General features: G+C 37.4%; 1 long non-coding RNA gene across 1 annotated transcript; it reads left to right on the top strand.

Moving 5' to 3' along the window:
- The first annotated feature begins 12,352 nt into the window (after positions 1 to 12,352).
- Positions 12,353 to 17,701, top strand: LOC138118057 (uncharacterized). The gene is made up of 4 exons (XR_011154978.1): positions 12,353 to 12,449; positions 12,558 to 12,732; positions 14,177 to 14,250; positions 17,090 to 17,701. It is a non-coding gene; the product is annotated as an uncharacterized lncRNA (long non-coding RNA).
- Positions 17,702 to 24,074: the final 6,373 nt, after the last annotated feature.

The raw sequence follows: 24,074 nt of genomic DNA, 5'->3' as shown, positions 1-24,074 counted from the left end.
AGCTCTCCTTCTGCTTTCTTTTTCTCTTAAAGAATTTTCCTCATACATGTTGCCAGGGGGACAAATTACTGGGTGATTAAGAAAAACAAAAGACCTGGCCATAGAGAGAGGGGTCCAACTGACTACTCTCTTTCACCTGGGCTTGTGGGCTGTTTGTTCCCCCGGTGTTTGGACGGAGAGAGAGGCTGGAAGGAATTCGTCAGCACGGCAGGCTTCTGTTTTTTTGGCTGCCTTCCTTTTACCGGAGAAAACCCTAGGATCCCCAAGCCCGCCTTTCCCTGCCCCACTGGGAGCCGGGCTGCGGCCGCCCTGCCCCACCGTTGCTTCGAGCCTTCGCTACTATGTAGCCCCGCACTCCCTGCCTGCTGAGACCTCCAGGGGGTTCCCGCTGCAGCTCCAGAGTTTGATACATCTCGTCTGCCACCCAGGATTTGTGCTCGTCCCTGCCGTTCCAGCCTGCTGTTCCTGAGGGTCTGGCCGGACACCAGGATCGGCTGCCCAGGGGTTTGTGAAGCCTTTGTCCCATCCCTTCCCGGAATCCCAGGCCACCATTGCCGCGTGCTCCCCGAGCTCGCTCCGGAGCACCCCCTGCAGCCGCGGGGGAACCATCGCACCTGCCCTGCTCACCGGGAGCCGCCAGCGCCCCTGCCGGCTGCGAGGGGAACTGCACCCGAGGGGAAAGGGCCCGGCAGCCGAGAAGGCTGGGACTGGGTTTGTGGTTCTGTTTGCTGTTACTGCCATAGTTATTGTTGTTTGTTTGCCTTGTTATACACATATATATAGCAGTAAAGAACTGTTATTCCTGTTCCTCATATCTTTGCCTGAAAGCCCATTAATTTCAAAATGATAATAATTTGGAGGGAAGGGTGTTGCATTTTCTTTTTTCATTTCAAGGGAGACTCCTGCCTTCCTTGGCAGACACCTGTCTTTCAAACCAAGACAGACAATGAGGCCGAAAAAAGTCAAATAGTGTCACAGCAGAGTCAACATTACTCCTTCCACCCTTTATAATCTTGGCCACCCATGGGGATTGTGATCTCAGTCTCAGTCCCAAAATGTCATTACAGTTAAGGTTAAGGTTAGCGGAGAACCACAGAGTCTACATATCCAGGGACACTGGGTTTGGAAAAGGCATGCAAAGGGGATCACGGCATGGCCTCAAAATAGTACTCTGTCACTTTTATATTTTGGGCCACCCATAGTGATAGGGACATCAACCTCAGTGCCAAGCTTCTTTATGGTTGGAGTGAGGGTTCAGGAACCCAGAAACCCTAAATCTCCAGAGGCAGTCAGGCTGGAAAAGGCAGCCCAAGGAGATCGCAGCAGGGTACAAATATTGCTGCCTCCAGACCTTTCAAAACTGGATCACTCATGGTCCTGGGATAAGGGCAAGGCATATGAGGAGTGACTGAGGTCCCATGGCTTCTCCAGCCTTCAGAGGAGGAGACTGAGGAGACGTCATCATGGTTTACAGCTTCCTCATGAGGGAAGCCGGGGAGCAGACATTGATCTCTCTGGTGACAAATGACAAGATCCAGGGAAATTACATGAGGCTATGTCAGGAGAGATATTAGGAAAAGTTTTGTCACTCAAAAGGGTGGTTGGGCACTGAACAGGTTCCCCAGGGAAGTGGTTACAGCACCTAGTCTGACAGAGTTCAGGAAGTGCTTTGACAATACTCTCAGGTATATGGTGTGATTTTTGGGGCTATCCTATGCAGGGCCAGGATCCGATGATTCAATGATCATTGTGGGTCCCTTCTACCTCAGGATTTTCTATGATATTACATTCTATGATTACTGAGAAATATAATTGTGGGCATGTCTCACTGTGTACGTTTCAGAATAAATTTAAATATTTTCATCTTGATTCTCAAGGATTTAGAAAAGTATTTTGAAATAGAATTTAATTTAAGGATACTGTTTGCTGCTATAATTAATAAACAACATGGTTCATAAACTGCTACTATGATGGTGTAGAAATATACTTTGCTATGGAGCCATAACAATTAAAGGGTCTTTAAAAGGTCCTGTAGTCTCTTCTCATCCTAAGAGGCACATGAATTAAAAATAAAGCTTTCCTGACAGATATTTGTCAAAACTGTTCTTTAAATTTCTCTCTTTGACAATGTCCTTAAACCATTTATACTGATGTTGCATTAGAGTGTTTTCCTTTAGGTGAACTTTGGTCCCCTTTGCTTCAATTTAAGAGCACCACTTTTTTTCCTATCTCAAATCCTATGAGAAGGATTTGACCTACAAGTATAACAAATTATTTTTAAAAGCCTCACACTTCTAGGAAGCAACAGAAAGCACATATTGGAAAAAAGGAACACTTTTATACTCATAACACTCTAAAAACTAAAGACCTCATATAGAATGTAATTTACAATCTCGGTTACCTACATTAATAAACTTAAATTGAAACAGGTTCAGAGAAATGTCAAAATAATTGCAGTAATGAAAAACCAAGCTTATGAAAAGAGGTTAAAGGATTTGACTTATTTATATAAGGAGTCATTTAATTTTGTTAAGCTAAATGTTTGGGGCTTTGGAAGATGTGAAAAAGAACTAATTGAATTGGAAGATAATGCTTGTGAAAAGCAAACAGCTACAAATGGATTATGAATATAATTCCAAGACAGAAAAAGAAAAAACATTTACAATCGTGAAGTAAATTTTCAGATAAGCCTATGTACTGGACTGTGGGAACAAATAATTTAACTGCTCTAAGATAGTTTTTGATAAAATATTATCTGGGCTGCATCAAAAGAGGGGTAAGTTTCTGTTAAATATTAGGAAGAAATTCTTCTTTGCGAGGTTGGTGAGGCACTGTAACACATTACCCAGAGATGCTGCAGGTGCCCTATCTCTGGAAGTGTTCAAGCCCAGGCTGAATGGGGTTTTGGGCAACCTGGTCAATTGGAAATTGTCCCTGCTCATTGTGAGGGGGTTGGACTAGATGACTTTTAGGGTCCTTTCTAACCCATATTATCCTCTGATTCTATGAAAATTCATGAAAAGAGATTCTGATGAAGTTCAGATATGCATCTTTTATATCAAATCTGTATGTAATGACAAGAAATATTTTTGTCTTAATGATTACACATGTTCTATTTCAATCATTTTGTGTCACTTCCTTGTTTCAAGAACTCCATAGGAAACAGATGAAGGTTTTTTGCAGATTCATTTCTGGGGTACATTTTGCCTTAATGACCAAGTGTAAGAATTCAGTATTACTGACACTACATTGATTCTCCAAAGTTTCTCCATTTCCTTGCAATATCTCATGGTTATAACGATATAACCCCAAATATGAACTCGAATCAAGAAAAATCCTCCCCTCCCCCAAGAAGAACTACAAGGCTGCTTGAAGTTATTGAGATCTTATCCAGCAGTCATCTGGATCCGCTTGGGGGTTTTTGGCATGCTATGTGGCTGCAGCCATTTAGGAACTGGACCAGAGGATGACTAAGGCTCCAGGGACGGGGTGTGGAGCAGTGCACTGTCCCACCTTTGCAGAACTCACCCTGCCCCCATACATACACTCCCCACCCAATTGTTTCGAGCCAGTCAGTCATTCGTCTGGTCTCCTACATATGTGTATGTGACATTCTTCAGTACTGAAATTGTCCGATACAAGGAAAATAAATGAACTGTTAATATATAATTACTTCATTCAAAATATCTGAATTCTAGGGATCAATCATTATTCTAATTATTAATTATAATTTTAAGAAAAAAATCAAATGTTTGTCTGCCTCAAGGGCTAATTACAAGTAAAAGGAACTAAACTTCCAGCAGTACATTTTCAATAACTGCAGTATTACTTAGCTAGTCCACTTTTTTAATGGATTTTTTTTAACAACACACAATTGATAGGTATAGGTAACTCTGTGAGACGTTAACAAAAAAACAATTCGTACTTTTGTAAGAGACTGAAAAATTCATATTTGAAATATCTGTTTTGAGGATATACCTGCCTGGTGAGATTTAGTATACTGAAAGGGGATAGATTTGTTTGTTTGCTTATTTTTAAGAAGCCTAGTTGAGAACAAAACTGAATTATTCTTTCAAGAATAATAGAAAATTTAATATGTAAGTGCTTAGAAATTAGTATTTTGGATTTTATAATCACAGTTTTGCACTGATCAAATTTGTAACATTGTTTGTTTAGAAATATGAACACCTAGTTAGTTAATTTTTGAGGCAGAAATTTTAGTACCTAAACAGAAAACATAAAGGTTTTCGTTCTACTATTTAACTAGAAAACAGCTCACAACATTATGTCACATAAAAGCCCATGTTATCTCAAAATATGCCATCAGAAATTGATATTTTATCACTGTAACCTGTTTTCACTAAGAACTGCAAATAACATCATGTAGACCTGAATCTTCACTGATGACCGGATAAAATGGGTAGTACCTACCAGTTCTCTCAACTGCCTTTAGTTAGCTGTGAATGAGACTGAAATTGCCCAGAATTTAAAAAATATTTTTTCCCCATCAGAAAGAAATTGTTTCTCATGCCCTGTGAACTAACACAATGAATTTTTTTACTGTTTAATTGAAAGGAATACTTTTGAGATCTGGTATTAATGCTGCTTCCTTTGTAGGAAGTTGATTACGAACACCATTAAATGCTCATGTTATCAGAATCACTCTGAGAGAGTTTTAAAACTTCACTGCTGCACATGTGAAGTAGTTTTGTAGCCTTCAATATCATCTTTTATCATCTACGTTACTATTAGAAATCTGCATACAGATCTATGTCCTCATCACTCCCATGGCATTACTTCTTCACTCACATTCAGAAAGAAATGTTCAATTATATCACTGCATATATTAATGTAGCTCTCTACTGTCTCTTTTCAGACAGTAGTACTGCATTTCTTTATTATTCACTGTGCAGGATGCTAACATGTACAGGTATTTCTACAGGACTTTTTGTCCTATAACTCATTGCAATGAGTTAAATAGGTTAAAGTCCTGGAGAAATAGATTCATAGCTATTGTAACACTATCCAAGGGACTTACAGTCCCTACCCACTTCCTACCCACAAATCATGTAGTAAGTGTAATGAATAAAATATTTAAATGACACCAGCCTCCACATCCTCTTTTCATCCAGGAATAACAGCATTTGAACTTGGGGGAGGAGGATGCATATGAAAGACAGGAACCAGACATATTTTACTTTCTTTTTCATTGCTCTTTAAAAAAAAAGTTAGTTTCATAGCAAAATAATTTTGTTCAGCAGATAATATCTGTGATCTTGATATATGTCCATTAGTACTACATTTTCCAAAGCATTAACTCATAGCAGTTGTCACGCAGTCTTTCTACTGTCACAAGGGATCAGGGAAGAGGAGAGTGAGAGCAGAATGAAACAGAGGGGCACAAAAAAAAAAGAAATTTAAAAAGTCATAGAAGCCAAAAGATATGTGACTACAAATATCAGATTTTTCCTATTCAGAAATCATAAAATCATAGAATGGCTGGAAGGGACCTTAAGCATTATTTATTTCCAATCCTCCTGCCATGGGCAGAGATGCCAAATATTAGAAGTAAAATAGTTATTTTGTTCTGCTGCAAAATAAACCCAGCTCCTAATGAAAGAACAGTTGGTTCTGTACCAGTCAGAGAAAGCTCATTTCTATCACAGGTTAATTTTTGTAACTGATTGAATTTAGTATAGCAGAGGTTTATACCAATATAATATATTACCAGAGCATGACTGAGAACAGTGTGATTTTAGGCAAATTACGATATAACCAAACAGAAATAAATTAATCTCCTAACTGTAGAGAGATAACACTTTTCATATATTAACACATATATCCTTTATTATGAAGGGAAGATGTAATAGTTGATGACTTCTTGGACACAGATGACTGAATCTTAAAAAGATAAAAAGATAAATAAAACAACTTTCAAGGTGCCAATAAGAATTATATTTCAAGGTAATCTTAACTAGACATATCTATAATAGTTATGAGAAGAATAAGCACCTAACAAAAGAGACCACTTACATGAAAGTGATGAATGACTCTCACAAGGGAAGCATCAGGGGACAGATTATTAGGCATTATGAAAAATTAATTCCTAATCATTAATCTTTCCAGCAAGGAAAGTTGTGTATTTTCTATTTAGAGGAAGTAAGAAAAGCATGCCTACCTTTGAATACAACTATTTTTAGGGTAGCACAGGAGAAGAAAACAAGCCATAAAGAGCCTCATTTTAACCAAAATTAGTCATCAAAAATAAGTCGGGTTTCAAAAGCAGGACCTGGGCTTACAGAATCATAAAAGTTCTTCCCCCATGGAAACTTGTAGGTCTTCCAGGATATACTGTGGTGCCAGATGTTAAAACTTATCCAAGAATCTCTGGAGCCAAAAAAGCAATTATGCCTTATCCTTCATCCCTCCTGTTTCAGAATATCATTACCAGAGGTTACAGAAATGTTTGTGCTGTAAATATTACAGGTGCTACTTTAGGAAAAAATTTTGATTGCAGAAAAGTTTATTCAGCTATGAGAAAGCTTTGATACATACAAACAGAGGCATAAATGGTATTTATGTATACTGTCCCACCTTTGCAGAACTCACCCTGCCCCCATACATACACTCCCCACCCAATTGTTTCGAGCCAGTCAGTCATTCGTCTGGTCTCCTACATATGTGTATGTGACGTAGAAAAGAATATGAATGTATATGAAGTAAAAAAGAAAATCAACATTTTACTTATGTATCTGACTTGTTTGTTGATATTAACCTTACTGTTTCCTACAGTTTTAATGTGCTTCCTTTACAAATCTCCCCAAAGCCTCTGCCTCACAGACATTTATATCTATGGCTAAATTCTTTGAATAAGGTCATCCTTTAGCAAAAGAAGACAAAATCAGGTACCACTGAACAGATTAAGTTCTTGCACATTCATATTGAGCTCAGTTCCTGCTGGACCTTGTAAATCACTCAAAAATAAAGTACGGTCTGTGGCCTAGAGAACTAAACATGGTGCCCCTCTAGAAGCAATGTGACTTCCAACTTGAAAAATTACCTATTTGCATCATGCCTCTGGAAAACCTTTAGCTTAAGAGTAGCAAAAAGATAGTTGATGAATTCTGATTCTCTTTATGGCAAATTAGTATGTTAGAAATACATTTTATGTCTTAAACATAGAACTTTTTTTCAGAGTGGATATGGGGTAATAGTTGTGTACACACTCAAATTTATGTGCTGAACGTGTCACGGAAAACTAGAATTCAGAAAACTGACCATACCACAAATACATGAGCAATTGTTTTCAGTAGCAACAATGGAAACATTGTAGCAATGATTAGTGGCTATTAAAGGGGGAAAAAGGATTTTTACTGCCTTCAACATAATGAGTTTGACTTTGAACACACAAGACAGGATTCTTTTTACCCCACTTTTTCTACTAAGCACCTACTGGAAGGTGCCCTGCAGAGCCTGGGCATGGTTCAATGACCTTTTCATTTTATTTCTGTGTCCTGTGGTATATGTTTTCCCATAGATAGTCAGACACAAATTAATTTTTGAATAATTCATGCAAATGTTAAGGATACTTTTGATCTAAGATATAGTAAATACATATAAAATTTCAGACATGCACAAATCCTATGCCATTAGCTTTACCATGAAAGCTTTCCTTGGTTCATTCCAGGACAGATTCTACTAAAATTCAATCTCACAGACTATTGCTGAATATTTGGTTTACAATATACATTATCGGGTTAAAAGATCCACTCAGAAGTCACTACTACTCTTCCACCCACACAATTTCATATAAATTTGCTTAAGGAAACACTTTATTTAGATTGAATACAAAACTGTAATTCAAACCACATCTGATTATGTAGACAAAAGTATTCAAATAAGCTAGAGGCCCAGTGAGCATGTTGAAGTCTCAAGATTTTCTAAGAAAATTAGTTGGGCTCTGACCCAAGTGACACCAACATCCTGTCCCATTCCATCCTTTCTTTTACTGCCATATCGCAATTTCATGACTTTAGCTTCATATTCAAAGTGCTCAGTCCAAAACCCACTGAGTGCTAATCAAGTATAGCCTTCCAGTGGTGGTCTGAAAGTGTTAACATTGCCACTCTCTGAGTAGCAATGCATGAACATTAATTGCACTGAATCCTCACTTGGATAAAGACCAATAGACTTCTGTGGTAAGAAAAATGGCAGGGTTAGGTGGAAAAGACCAAGTAAAAACCATCTTACATATATTTTACTAGAAAGCAATACTACCTGAGAAGTCAAAAAGAATTAATCGGGTTTGACTTCCATAATAAGCTACATTTTGAAGTTATTTCACTGATTCAATTCTGCTTGAGATGGATAGTTTTCTGACTACTGTAGGAAAGAAAGAAAAGACTTTCTGTAAAGGATCTGCATTTTCTTTCAGTTCCTTTTTCAGCTGGTGTGTAATTTGACAAATCCCTCCAGACAACAGAGATATGTTAGATCGTGGGTGAGAATAGCTCATCATCAAGACAGCTGAAGATCAACACAAAGTAAATGCATATGACAATAGCAAAAGGTGTCCATATGCAGTCATTATGTCTAAGCCAGTGGAGGTCTAATTAGAAGAATATGGAAAGTTATTTTGTCATCCAGAAGTAAATACCTATATTTTATCAGATGAATGGTTTACTAGGTAGTAGTTTTGACTACAAGCTGAGCTTAGTGGGCTTAACATAGCCATGTAGTGCCACTCAGTATGTAGTTAGGTATATGAGATACTTACACAGTACTAGCAGATATGAAATATGTGGGAAACCTATATACTTCTGAAATCTGCTATGAGGTGAAGGTGGGATAGCTTGCACCATCTAAACTGGCACTGAAGACCATTAGAGACCTCCACTGACTTTGATGAGACGTCTGTACCGCAGACACATGAACTGAGGTGATTGAATCTGGGTCTCAGTCTGATCCAAAATATCACTTTACCCTAAGACATTTTTTGAAAAACCATACTTTTCTCATATTGTCTACTCATATTGTCACTCCTGTGACTGAAATGGGCTTGTTTTGGAAGCTGACCCAGCTTTTTATTCCTTCTTTCTTTTCCCCCCTTCTTTTTACTGGGATAGTTCGGGGTAGCAGTGCGTGGTCAGAAGCAGGATGAGAGGACAGGACCATGGAAGCTGTGAGTTTATGATCGATCAGTAGAGCGGAGCTGATTCAGTTTCTTGCTGTACTTAAAAGAAGGCTGTTAGACTAACTCAAACATCTTACATAAACTGCATCTGATCTCTTTCAGAGACATACAGCTGCTCTCAGATGTACTTTTTGTCTTTCTTCATCTTTGGCTTTAGACTTCTCACTCCCTGGCAGAGGTTTCCAATGTTTTGCCTGTCAATGATCAGAAAAATGGTTTCATAAGTTGTGCCCATATGAACGCGCATCTGTCTACCTGTGAAAAACTAACATTTTTTCCCTCCAAGTGCACAGTTCACGTGTCATTTTCTCAAATTCCTCCCACTAGTTAAACACACTTAGGCCCAATAGTAAACCTAACTGGAATTCAATTTGAAAACTTTTACAGACATAATACAAGGCCTATTTCAGCAAAAAATTAATAGTGTTCTGAAAATCCTGATTTTTTCAAGTTATTTGATGAAGGAAAGTGGTTTATTTCAAATATGGCCTTGCACTAAATTCCTTCTATAATTATTTTTTCATATTGACTATTTCCCCATTCCACTCTTATAGATATCACCCTTTTTTCTTTATAATTTTTTCTATTCTATTTAAAGAAACAAATACTTAACTAAACTTGATCAAAATAAAATTTTAAATATCATAAGTGTTTCAATGCGTGTATTTCTACTTTTCTGGAATTATTTTTATCTGTAAATATTTATCAAAATTTATCGAAACTCAATAATATGTTTAGTATTCCAATTCTGCTCTCCTATATAAGTAGGACTCAAAATCTAACATCTTACAGGAACTGTTGCATGAATTTCTATTAACACTCATAGTATTGTTTTATACTGGCTAAAATTCTCAGCACCATTTCCTAATATCTAAGCAATTTGACAACATTATGATAAAATAATAATACACTTTTTTACAGGGATCAGTGAAATTTTCTAAGAGATGACACTTTTTTCAAAGAGATTTAGGGTTAACTACTGCAATGAAATCACTAAGAAAGAACATGATTTTCAGAATGAAGATAACAAGTCCCTAAATACATCCCTTGAATAACAACTTTTCTAGTGAGATCTACTATACCAGAGCTGACAGTTGGTAAACCTGAGAGCTAGCAAGAAGGAAAAGAATTTTAATGATATCAGAAATTCTAAATCATCTAAGATGATCAACAAAAAGAAGTGAAAGATGTCTTGGATGGGTGAGAGAGACTTAAAATACAACTACAACTCAAGAACACTAAATTAAAAACTTTTAAGGAAACCATCTAACTTCTGTACCACAACTTGTTCTGAGAAAAGAGAAGCAATGCCATACTTCTGTCTCTCAATTTTTTTCCTTAAACTGGAAGAATTAGTGTCTCTTGCAAAGTATTTTTTCAATGTCTATAGCACCACCACCTTTGCCTTTCTTTGGGATTATAGGCATTATTGACATGTAAGCAAAAATGCAACTGGAACTGTAGTATGGATGTTTTATATTTAATTTAATTTTTATATTTAATATTACATATACTATTTTCTCTGAAAACATGTGCTTGCTTTTAGAGTAAAATTGTGTTTATTAAATTTGATGTCCAAATTTTTCAAAGATGTGAAAGAGCATGAAAAATCTAGTTCAAAGGAAATGTGATTTATAAATTAATAGTTTATTATTTGTTTCACTTTTTTAGCCATCATCTCCTCAGTAATTCTCTGCATACACCCCATGTTCCTCTAAGATACTTATGGCACATTGAAGAAAAGGTCACAGTAGGAAATCTGAAGTGTATGAGGAAAAGTTATGTTTGAAACCTGGCTTCACTATGAACTATAGCAGGGGGTGGGGGGAGGTGTTTATGGTAGTACAAGGATAATTAATTTTTTAGTTAACAATATTAGTTATAGGTGAGAAACCTTCTCATTACATTTATTTTTCAGGTGCTTATAACTTCATCAAATAAAAGCTCTTTGAGCTAAGCCTGTCCTTGATTCTTGTTCCTTTTCAGTTCTTTCATTTTATTGATAATAATTAACTATTAACAGTACATTGAACCATCAGTAAGTTGCATATGGTCCCTATACTTTACAGTGTTTTTAGTATCCTTTTCTAGTTTTTACTAGATTTCTGCAGTTACACATTATGGGCAGCACTGAGCATCACATATTAAAATGCAGTAAGTACCATTTAGGTGTTTCACTGTGTCAGCTAACCTACCAATTGACCCTATCTCAACCGTGCTACGTTTATGTGCACTTAGTACCAACAGTTAGTCACTAGGGGTCCTGTTACCACTTATTACTCACTGTTTTAGCAAACAGTTGCTCAAACATAAGCTTCTAGCTCTGTCTTATTCATCTGATCCTGCCCGGCCTCTACCTGCTGCACCAGACAGACATAGGTTTCTAAAAATCCTATGTCACATTAGCTACGCAGATGTCTCAACCTGCCTACATATGGTGTTCTGATTCATGTACTCCACATCTAGATGGCCAAACAACTTTCAGGCTGAAAAAGCCAGGCTCTCCCAGCTTCTCAGCCTTTCCTCATGAGGCAACTGCTCCAGCCCTTGATGGCCATCCTCTGAGCTCACTCCAGTTTATAGATGTCTTTCCTGTATTGGGAAGGGCAAAACTGGGCACATTTTTCTGCATATTTTCTCTGTTAGAGGAGAGTAATCACTTTCTTCTTATAACAGTGATATTTTTAACGCAGTGTGCCATTGGACTTCATTCCTGAGAGGATGCACTGTTCACTTATGTTCAATTTGCTGTTCCCTAGGACACCCAGGCAGTTTTCTGTAAGCCTGCTCCCAAGTTAGTCAGTCCCCAGACTCATTTCTGGGGCCTTCCACCAGAGCACTGCTCATGGTTCACAGTGCTGTTGCAGTGGCTAAGTCCATTTTACACCCCTCAAGTTGCCTTAAAAGTGGTCTCTCCTTACAACACTGTGCTAGAAAGTTCTCCCTTTGTCTAGATTCTGCTGGCCACTGGCCCTCTCCCCCTCCCATCCCTTTTCCCATTGGCCCTTGTTATGTCACTCAACCTTGCCTCTCAGAGCCCTCAGACTATTGGTTTTGGATGGTCTGCCCTCCTTTGGGAGTTTTCAGGATAAAACTGGCACGGGCTTTCGGTTTGGTTGTTCTTCTTGCCTCTGCTCCCTTCGGGGTGTTGCCATTAAACACCTCGGAATTGCAGGCAGAGAGCCCCTCTCGCCTCTCTGTCTGCGGTCCGTGCACAGCCTGTGGGTGTGAGGGCTGTTCACAACCCCCTGCCAAGGTGAGGTCGGGGCACGCGTGGGGCTGGGAGAGCGCTGCCTGAGCGGGGCACGAGGGACCCGGCAGGGACAAATGCGGCATCGATCCACCGAAGCTTTCTTCCACACAGTGCTGCAACACTGTAAAACTACCCCACCTGGGCATTCCCACTGGAACCTGAACCTATATTAATCCGTTGGACTTTATGTTTTGTGGGCTTCTCCCACTCTATGGATCAAGACAGCAACCGCCACTTCGACAGACACTGAGATTGCAGCAATCAGGTCTCCTCACTGCATTTACAGGTGGTGATATCTTTCTAATCTTATCCTTCCTTATGCTTTCTTTCTTTATACATTTCCTTAAGTGTTATGTTTACATTTTAATATTGCTATATTTCTATAGATAGTAACCAAACCGAGTACATATCTCCTTTCTGTTACAACCAAATTGGTCTGAAATAAACCCGCCATATATGTATTTATAAACACCAGCCATTTAGGGTCACTTCACTCTAATCCAGCCAAATGGTTCTATCATTAACAAGAACTTCAGTTATCCTGCCTTCAGGGGCGGGTCATAACACCACTCTCCCCTCATACACAAACACCTCAGAGTTCTGTTAAGGGACTCTATCTCGAACTGTGCGTGCAACGAGTTGTGCCTTTACAGAAGAGCAATGATAGCCACTTTGAAAATAAGACATTGTTTCACAGAGGTTATTATCAATATTATTATAATTTCTCCTCTTCAAAATTGATCAGCGCGTTTATTTATATATCCAGGCTTTGAATCAGACTTCAGAACATACATACTCAAAAGTAACTTTAATACAGAATCAGTTCTTCATAATGCAAATTGTCTAACCCTAGAGGTTCAAAACTGAATTTTAAGCAGTGGGCCAAATTAATCTTTAATGTAATTTCACTCATGTCAGTATGCATAACATCAACTATTAATTTGACCTAATTTATTAGGAAGACTGTGGGCAGATTATAAATGCTACTGAGTTTGCACTCTGTATAAAAATGCATTATTTATGATCATGAAGCTGAGTGATTTTTATTTGTGGCCAAAGTAATTTGGTTAAAATCTACATACTTGTCTTAAAAAAAAAAGAAAAAAGGAAAAATATTTAATTAATAATGGCTCCATTTCGGCAGAGCACTTAAAAATAGAGTTCAGGCTGAAGGCTTAAATACTTTTCTCTGTTGGGCCCAATGATTGTTTGAAGTTTGGATTCTCTAACTCTTTTTTCTTTTTTTAAATTTTACTATCAAGTCTACACATAAAGAAAGAGTGCTAATCCACAAGCAAAGAAATAAGGCTAATCTCAAACAGGGAAATTCACCAACATGTAAAGTCTATTCACTTAACATCTCATAAATATGGGTAAATATTAATTATTAATCTGGGGACTAATTGTATTTTTTTTTCATAAGAGGATGCTATAAAAAACAGGTTTCCAGAAAAAAAATAACTGGGAGGAAGAGAAGGTAACATTTTAGTTGCCTAACTCTGAGTGAACATACAAACAGACAAAAAACAAATAAATGCCAAAATATTTCAAAGAGTATTACAGCAGTGACATTCCATTTCAGATTTTCTCCAAAGATATTGGCATGGCTCTAGGCAAAAATCTGAAGTATTAAACAGATAGATATAAAGTATTTTTTGCCACGCTACTGTAATGTCTTTTTCCTCACTTATGCACGAGACTATAACTTCCAATTCCTTCCCTTTCATTAGCTGAAAGAGATTGGTGCACTTGTCCTGTGCTGCTAAAGACTTCTGTGCCTCAATTAAGACTAACCTTTTCTGAGGTAAGAATCCTGTAACTGAAAGTCTGAGCTTTTCTCTAAATTCATTATTACTTATCAATTCTTTTTTTTATTATTATTTTAGGTTAGTGTTTCTATCCTTAGAACTCTTAATTGCAGTGACAGTAGTCTGTGGGCTTTGTTAGGTTTTGTATACTTGAGGATGGAAAAGCTGCCATTGCTTTGAGAAAATATGATACACTGACTGCTTCTTCTGCAATTCACTGATAAATGTATACATTGAAGTTTAGGCATTTTGTCTGCCACCAAAGACCTTGATGTACAGTGTCCTATGTAGTCTTCACAGCACCTTCTAGCTATTTGTGCTATAGGGACTACATGGTATTCTCCTGGATTTTCTCATGTTTGCCACAAGTTTGTAACACATTTTCCTTCCTATATTCATTTTTCTTTCTGAGACTATCTAGAATTCACAGAAGACATAATAAATTGCCAGTCTTATTTTCAGAGACTCAATTTCTTAAAGTACAGTTTTCAGAAATTTCAGAACAAGCAATTCTGCCTTCACAGTGGACATTAGTCACCAATGCAGCTGCATTTAAAGGATTTAATGCAGATGAATATCACAGATTGACATCTCCCATATCATAAGGTTCACTCTGTATGTAACATTGCTAAGAGGGTACAATTACAGAACTTATAACCTCCCTGATGACAAACACAACTTTGAAATTTGAAGGGTTGGAGCTGGTCTTCACTTCCTGCTGAAGAGGCATCCTGTCTTCCAATTAAAAAAGAAGAAAGAAAGAAAAGAAGAAAGAAAATAGAGAAGAAAGAATAGAAAAAAAAAAAAGAAAAAAGAAAAAAAGAAAGAAAAAAGAAAAAAGAACATATTTACTTCTAATTTCCAGGGAGATAAAATTATGTCACCTCTTTCTCGTGTCTTCTCAAATCAAAACTCTTACATTCTCAAATTTAAATTGACATTCACATTGCTTATGGGATTAGACACACACAAGAGATAAAACAATTTTAAGGAAGCAGCAGGTATAATACATGACACTTTTGTGTCTGACTCTGGACAGGAAAAGTTGTTCAACATCCCCAAAGTGGTGAGACAGAAAGCAGCAGAAACAGATTAATTTTCTTTGTTCAGTATTTATTATGCTTTCAACCACCTTGAAATACAAACTGTAAACTGATGATTAATGGCTGAAAGGTTGTCTACTTTTGTTGCTGCTTCAGAACAGAATCTGTGTCTTTAGTTCTAAGATATATTGTAACTCCTTCTAGGAGTTCTTCTTTCATGGTTCAACCGAAATACCTGCTTCAAGAAGAAAAATATATTTGCCTGTTGATTAACCCAGTCTGTCTGTCTGTTGGAGCCTTATTTCATTTTCAAGTTAAAATCAGTAAGAGGACAGTATCTATGTACAGCGATAACCTTGGACCTTGAACAGAAATGTGAGCTTAGAGCATCTTCACACAGCTATGAAGTGACTCAGGCCCTAATTTCAGCTGCATTTAAACTGTCAGACTGGGTTGTCTAGTTCTGCTTTCAAAGCCCACTACTCCCTCTGGGACAGGAGTGTACCAGTGTAATGCTAAAACTCCTTGTAGTTTAGGGTAGATTTACTTAAGGCTACTCTATTTCATCTTCCTCCTGCCTGGGGCCCTTAGTCTAAGGCAGCTTTTCTTTCAATACTGCTCCTCTTTTTTGCTTCTTGGTGGTAAAAACATCATGTCAGTCCTGATTTGTCGCTTCACAATCTTTCTAGTAACTACTAAAACACTGAAAACCCCAAGAGTCTCCATGGAATTAGAAGACAGAAAGTACTTGAAAATTAGTGATAATGACCACATTTGCGTAGGCAAAGGCAGCAAAAACTAAAATTTTGCTGAATGGTAAGGTAGCTTTTCAAACAATTTTTTTTGCTTTACCTCCACTGCATCTGAACACAGATTGTTCTACACCTGAACCTTTGAATTCAGTCTAACAATCTGTATCACAGCAATTAGCTCAAAACCAGCAGTTGGCAAATGTCATTTCTTCAGCAACAACTAAATATTGTTTATTGGATAGTACTACACAGTTAGAAATGTCCACAGGAACATTTCACATTCTGCCTGTCATCTTTCTGTTTTCCTCTAGGGCATCAGCACTAAAAGAAAACAGGCCATATCAGTAGGTTTATTTTTAGTTTGCATTCTGCTTTAGAAGCAGAAATCAAATTATTGCTACATCATTGATGTCTGATAAGTTTTCAGTTCTGAACTAGCTTAGACCTATTTTTTCACATAATATTCCATTAAGTCTGAGACAAAAACAAACAAACAAACAAACCACCCAAAAAAACCTCAACCTGTTTAATTTCCTTTGTTTAACTAGTTTAGTGTAATTGTTATTATTAATGCAAAAAAGATAATGACAGACAACCTATTTTGAACAGACAGCTTTTACCCTTTATCCTGATTTCAGTGAAAAAATTATGTATGTGCAGCTGTGCTGAAACCTGATTTGATTGATTTTTAAAAAATGTTTCTTTAGCTGCACCTACTATTTTAAGAAGGAAAATTCTGGATAGAACTCTTCAAAAGTAGGTTCTCATAATCTATAGTTCTTCATACTAGAAGAAAACTTACCTTGTAAAGTAATGCCAGGCAAAATTTTATCCTTAACAAATTAAAGGTCATGTCTCAGTAATTAAGTGGGGGTTTTATGCCATTGAATATTAAAGTTTGATGTGTTTTATTTGATTGTTTATTTTAAATGTGGGGTTTTTTAAAGTCTAAAAAATAGAGTCATTTATAGCCATATGGCTATATTTCAGATGTTGTTATTGCTGTGAAATTTTGACACTTTTTCTGTATTTACCCATAGGTCACATCCAGTGCAATCCTCAGTCCTGCTCATAGTATTCTTTCATGTCACTGTACCACTTCTTGGAACACTACATGTTCTTGGAAAGAGCCCCTTGAGAAGAAATTCTAAATTAAATGCATACAATTGTGATGCTCATGTTTACCTCAGCACAAGCACCAAAATGTTGATTCTTATTTTAAGGTACAGCATACCAAAATTTCCAGTCACAGACAATGTACTATGATCTTGCTAACCTATTCTTCTAATTAACTTCTTTGTTAAAGGGGAGAATAGAAGGATCCTATTTTGAAGCTGCCAAGCATTAGTATAGCATACCTTGGTTTATGTTCCAATTTCTAAAGTTAAAAGCTCCTGTCCCCACTCCCATCTATTTTTCCATCTAAGGATATCAAAATTCTGAGCCACAGATTACAGCATCTTGTCTCTTCTGAATACAGGCAACCTTTGCCTACAGCAAATGATGTTCCCACACTGTTAGACTTAATTCAGTTCAAGAACTGCAGCATGCTTTGGAGTTACAAACTTTGGTCACCATAGCAGCCAATATGCCATCACACTTTTAGAATTCAGGTCTCAAGCATGTGTCACTTCCCATTGCTTCTTTAATTGATGTGCTACCATAAATTAAGATGTCTGCATGATATCTCAAGGGTAACCTTCCTGTTGTGTCATAGCAGTACTATGTTTTCCTATGCAAAATATATAACTTGTGCTTGACAGATTGTCTTGCTGACTAACTACTGAAACTGCAAACTTTGTGACCACTCACAAAGCCCGTAGTTATAAATTTAGACCATCTTTACTAATGTGCCTGGAAGAAGTAGCATGTTCTGGTTAAAGCAACTTATTCTGATGAGAAGATGTGGTCTTAGACATACATTACCAAAAACTTTCCCTACAGAATGGAAAGTGTTCAAGAAGAAAAATGTGCTTTTTCACTGCTTAAGCATCCTGTGATAGTTGTCACTGGATACAAATTTATGGTCTTAAGTTTAAAACACATGGCATGTTCAATAACATTGTATATTAACAAGTTGCATATCTTCTTCGTTCTTGAAATTAAGAAAAAAAAGTCACTGTTACAAAGAAAAGAGAAAAAAATGGAAGAGTGGCAGCAGACTAACAGCATACCACTGGAATAAAGGATGGAAGTCTATTAGCCTTTTTATTTCAATGTCATTTAAATTGTCATTAGACATCTTTCAAAGCATACATCAAAGACAATAGAATGCTTAAAACCGATTCGTATTTTTTTAGTAAAGGAGAGTGCTAAAACTACACAAAAGGCAGATAGCCTTTGATGAATTTTCATTCTTTTTTTATTACCAGTATTAAGAGTATACTCAGAGCTTACAAATATGAGCTTACAATTCATAACAGGTTTTCCACTTTTACTGTAGATCAGCATGGACACTAAGAAAACAACAGCCTTCAAAATATGCTCCATTGTCTCCATTGTTTTAAAACATTAGGATGAAAGTCAGTCTTTGAAATCAATGACAGCAGACAAAAAGAATGTAGGTACTCCACAAGCTCCCAATAACAGATACTGGAAAAATTAAAACTCTTACAACTTGGAATGGATGTTGAGCAAAATCACAGGATGGAAGATAGGGCCCATATACCACTATTGAAGTAAATATGAAAACCATTTTTTATGTCAGTGACACAGTGTTGTGGAGAAACAATTTTGCCAAATATACTTGACATTCTTATTTAAGATTATACATTTGATTGACAATGATATTTATCATCCAAGGCTTATTATCTTTCAGAGGTGTAAGGCATTTTGTTTGAGAATAAGTTAGATATGCTGTTAAAGAGAAGATCATCCTAGGTCATCAGGAAAGTGTTTAGAAAGTTTTACAGCCTTGAAAAAAGTGTGCTAATTCAATATCACTACTGCTATTGTATTTACCTTATTTTTTTTTTTCACCTTTTTAGTTAGCTGCTTTGCTTAGGACTATTCTTAAACCATCACTATTCATGCTCACCATTGCATAACCTTACATTCTTGCAACAGTGAATTTACTGCTTTCAGTTCTTCACAACTTTATAAAACTTAAATAAATGATATAGAGCTTCTGATATGAAGTTTCAATTCGCATAATTTCTAGCTGTAAAGTACTATAAATTTCCCTAATACTTATTTTGTCCTATAGATTCTTTATTTGGTGCCATTTCATTCCTCCATACAATATAGTAATTACGTCAAACAGAAATGTAAATTATGCATACCATAGAAAAAGTGGGTTTGGGAGCGAAAAACAGAAAAAAAAATATTTCAGTAACACTTATTTCTCATTTTAGGAAAGTGTCATATACAACACTGAAAACCTGCTGAATTTCCTAAAATGAGAAATGTTAGGTATCTCCAATCTAAACAGGGGAAAAAACTATGAAAGAAAAATAAGTAAAGATCTATTTTAGCATAGGAGCTCAAATATTGAATGAGTTTAATCTGAGAATGGATAACCTTTAGTAGTTTGGAATAACTGTGATATAGTATTATAGATGCTTTATCTCTGCAAAGTATACCAATAAAGAACCATGTTATCTGCTCATTCTGAACTCCTAGTATGTACTAGATAATATCTATGAAGCTAAAATTTTTATCAGAAACTAGTATTATTGTACAAAATATTCCAAAAAGTCACAATATTGGCGTTTTTTGAAAGTAGCTTCCTCCTGAAATAGACAAAGCATGCATTATAATGACTTACGAAACTGAGTTTTCTGAGAAAACCATTAATAAGGTTTCTGTTATTGCAGGAATTTTACTTTTAATAAAACTACATGACATTCATCTGAATCTATACTTACCATATAATGTATATCTTGTTCTTTATACATTGTATACCATTTCTGACAACAATTTTGAGAGGTTATAAACAGTATTGGTTATCATAGGATTCAGTGCAGCTGAACACCACACAGGACTGCTTATAAAGTCTAACAGTGGTAAAAAAAAAATAGCATATATATAAACGTATATATATTTATATATATTTTATCTATCTATCTATCTATCTATCTATCTATCTATCTATCTCTCTCCTATTTTCTTAAATCACAGAATAACAGAATCACAGAATGGGTAAGGTTGGGACAGACCACCTGTATGTCTTCTGGTCCAACCTCCCTGCCCAAACAGGGCCATCCCAGAGCACATGGCACAGGATTTTCTCCAGATGGTTCTTGAATATCTTCAGTGAGGGAGACTCCACAACCTCTCTGGGCAGTCTATTCCAGCGCTCAGTCACCCACATAGTAAAGAAGTTCTTTCTCATGTACGAGTGGAGCTTCATGTTGCTTCAGTTTGTTCTCCTTGCCACTTTTCCTATTGCTTGGCACCACCAAGAAGAGCTTGACTCCATGTTCCTGACACTCCCCTCATGTTTTTATAGATATTGATGAGGTCCCCTCTAGTCATTTTTCCTTGAGGCTAAACAGATCAAACTGTTGCCCTCTGCCAGACCTGCTCAAGGAGCTCCATGTCTGTCTTCTCCCGAGGATCCCAGAACTGGACACTGCACTCCTGATGTGGCCTCACCAGGGCTGAGCGGAGGGGCAGGGTCACCTCCCTCAACCTTCTGGCAGTGCTCTTCCCAATGCCCCCTCAGGATCTCATCGGCGTTCCGGGCCACAGGGACACACTGCTGGTCACAGCAGCTTATTGTCCACCAGGACCTCCAGGTCTTTCTCCACAGAGCTGCTTTCCAGGTCAGCCCCACCCTGTACTGGTGCAGAGGGTTGTTCTTCCCCTCTGCAGTACCCTGCATTTGCCTTTGCTGAATTTCAGGCAGTTCTTCTCTGCCCATCTCTCCAGCCTGTCAAGGCCCTTCTGAAGGGCTGCACAGCACTCTGGGGTATTGGCCACTCCTCACAGCTTTGTGTTGTCAGTGAATGTGCTGAGGACATATCTGCCCCTTTATCCAAGTAATTGATAAATAAGTTAAACAATATTTGGCCTAGTATTGAACCTTGGGGGACACTACAAGTGACAGGCCTCCAACTAGACCCTGTGCCACTGATTATGACATTCTTGGATCTGCCCATCAGCCACTTCTCACCCCATGTCACTGTTCGCTCATCCAGTCCACATTTCCTGAGTTTGCCTATGAGGATATTGAGAGAGAATGTCAAAAGTCTTGCTAAAGTGAAGGTAGAAAATATTTGCTGCTGTCCCCTCATCCATCCAGGTAGTTTTTACACCACAGAAGGCAATTTACCTTTGGTGAATCCATGCTGACTACTCCTGATCCCCTTTTGTCACCATGTCATACACTAAAAGCTGAGGATGGTACAGGCTGAATGAGGAAATAAGTTCAGTCTAGTAAATCCTAACAATGACAAAACCTTAAATTATAAGGTAACTTCTGTAGGGTCCCAGAGTTCCATGACAGAACTCTGATATCCCTGAACCAATTCCTGAGTGGTAATCATAGTATTATCAGAAGGTGTTGGGAAGGGAAGACCTTTTGCCTAAGTATTTGAGCTTGTATAATGTATCTTCACTTAAAATTGCTTGGAAAAGAAATAGTATACATATTCTTTTATGCCATTAATAGACCTGCTGAAAGACAGTTATGTTTCCACTGTCTGGATGAGACTGAACCTGGAAATAGATCTACGTCAAAGATTCAGCCTCAGAGCTGACTAGAAAATGAACTGGTACAAATTCTAGGGTTTTTTCTAACCTTTTTTCTTACAAAAACATTCTGAGACAAATTGAATTCTCTTATAAAAATCTCTGATCTAAGAACATGGCCAGCTTCTCTTTGGATTTCAAGATCATACTTGTATGTCTTGGATACACCTCTAATTGCAGGTTTAAATGTTTAAAAAGGAAATAATTTTAAGCTTTTGCAGAAACCTTTAACCTTGATTATGTAAAGCTTCTAGTTTCTTGTCTTTCTATTAGCAAAAGAAATGTATTAGAATATTAGCACTTGATGTATTCCAACTCTTAATGTGCTGTAGCATGCTGTACTGCACAAATTGTGATAAGCCTAACCTTTTGCATTATTCCATAACACTTTCTAATAGGGTAACATGCAAAATGTTCTATTTGCTGGAGTCTTCACACCAGAATCACCCTGGAAATCTGATGCTGCACAACTTCAGAAGTAGACTACATTAGAAAAACCTACTCTTTTTGCTTAGCAACCATCTGAGAAAGTATACATATTTTAACATTATGTACAGCAAAAGCTCTTTGAAGTCAACGTTGTTAAAATACAGAAAATTGTATTAAATTATATATAGTAGATTATACAATATAATTGAAAAAAAACTTGATTTTTTTTCTTCTAGGTGGAACTGATATATATTAGCTAAAAAATAATCTCTTTTGATTTAATATAGTAACTAGTCAGTAAAATAATTAAGGCTTCTGTAACACTGCCAGTTTGTGACTATTTAACAGTGAAATTCCCAACCCCTTAGCACTAAATCCACAAATGCTCACTGAAGTTTAGTATTGTGACTTTGAGATGCTTTCCAGTAGTGGAATCTCAAACTCAAATTTAGCTCAGCAGGAGCTTCATGTACTCACAGATGCATGCAGGCGTATGTCATGGCTTAGGAAGGGACACTCCAATTTAGTGCTGCCACTGAGACTCCAAACCACAAGCCACTTGCTCACTCCCTCTCCTCCTGCAGAGGGCTGGAGAGGAGAATTGGAGGCACAAAAGCTGAAGATCACAGGTTGAGATAAGAACAAATTATTGGAAACAGCAATGAGAAAAGAACATGAAGAATAACAGCAATATTAATAACAAGTGTACAAGACAGAGGTGAGTGATTCACTTGCAAAATGCTCACCACAGAGCCTGACCTGACCTGACTGCAGCCACGCCACCCTGACCCCTGCCTCTGGCTTGGGACTGGCATTATTCTACCACTCTGCCATGCTTACTGAACTAGAAGGAACACTTTTTCCCTGGAAGAGACCCCCTTCGTCCCATCCCCAGCAATGGTGTGAGGTGGTATAGAATAACCTTGGGGTCCTAGCCATGCCCTCTCCTTGCCACTGCAGATATTAACCTTGTCCTGGCTGGAACAAGGCCAAGTGTATCATGCTAGTTCTGCCTGTGCTGTCCAACCTGGCTGCCCGTAAGTCAGCTCCAGCTCAGAAAGCATTGACAGGATGTGAGGGGGGTGACAATTACCAGAGCTATATACCAACTGCACCCCTACATTCCTGGTGCTCCAGCGAGGCATTGGTACAGCTGTCTGTGTATTAGACCACAGATGCAACACAGGTCTGTCAATACCAGGTAGGTGGTCAACAAACCTAAGCATAGGATCCATTTTGTGAAGCTACCTAGCTGACTGGGAGTTGCCTTCAGCAGAAAATGACAAGGGTTTAAGCCTCATCCTTACAAGGGAACATAGACCATAAATCCAAGTTTATCACACATTTCTGCTATATAATATAAAATTTATAATTGTAAAACTTAGTTTTCAATTAGCTTGATGAAAATTGTAATCATCCTGTCTAAGTGATTAATTATGTCATACTTCATTTTTGTTTATTATAGTCCATAACATTTTTAAAAAGCAGATTTAAGTAATCTCTTCTGTCAGTAATGAATTGGAGACAGACTCGGGGAGAGCACCCAAGAGAATCAGCAGTTCCACCTGAGAGACTAAGCATTAGATTTTATTCAACCCTCTAGTTCTCACATTCATCAACCAGCAGCACTGTCAGCCATTAAAATTTGCATTTCCAATGTTAGCTAAAGAAGCAAATGGAAGTAAAATAGGGAGCACAAAATACCAGATTTCAAAATGTATTCTATTGTGGCATGGGTTTCATTTTGTATAAAAAAGTGTTATCTTGCTAACATTTTAAGCAGTATGTTTCTTCAATTAGACACATGGGTCCTACACTTAACACTAGAGAATTGCCAGGGTGGGCCCTATAACATACCATCTGTGGAATAGCAAAGGAAGAAATTACACAATAATTAGTAGA

The sequence above is a fragment of the Aphelocoma coerulescens genome, chromosome 1 (assembly GCF_041296385.1).
Source record: "Aphelocoma coerulescens isolate FSJ_1873_10779 chromosome 1, UR_Acoe_1.0, whole genome shotgun sequence".
In the NCBI taxonomy this organism is placed as follows: domain Eukaryota; kingdom Metazoa; phylum Chordata; class Aves; order Passeriformes; family Corvidae; genus Aphelocoma; species Aphelocoma coerulescens.
Note: the sequence above shows the minus strand (reverse complement) of the source record. Positions and strands in the feature narration are given on the sequence as shown.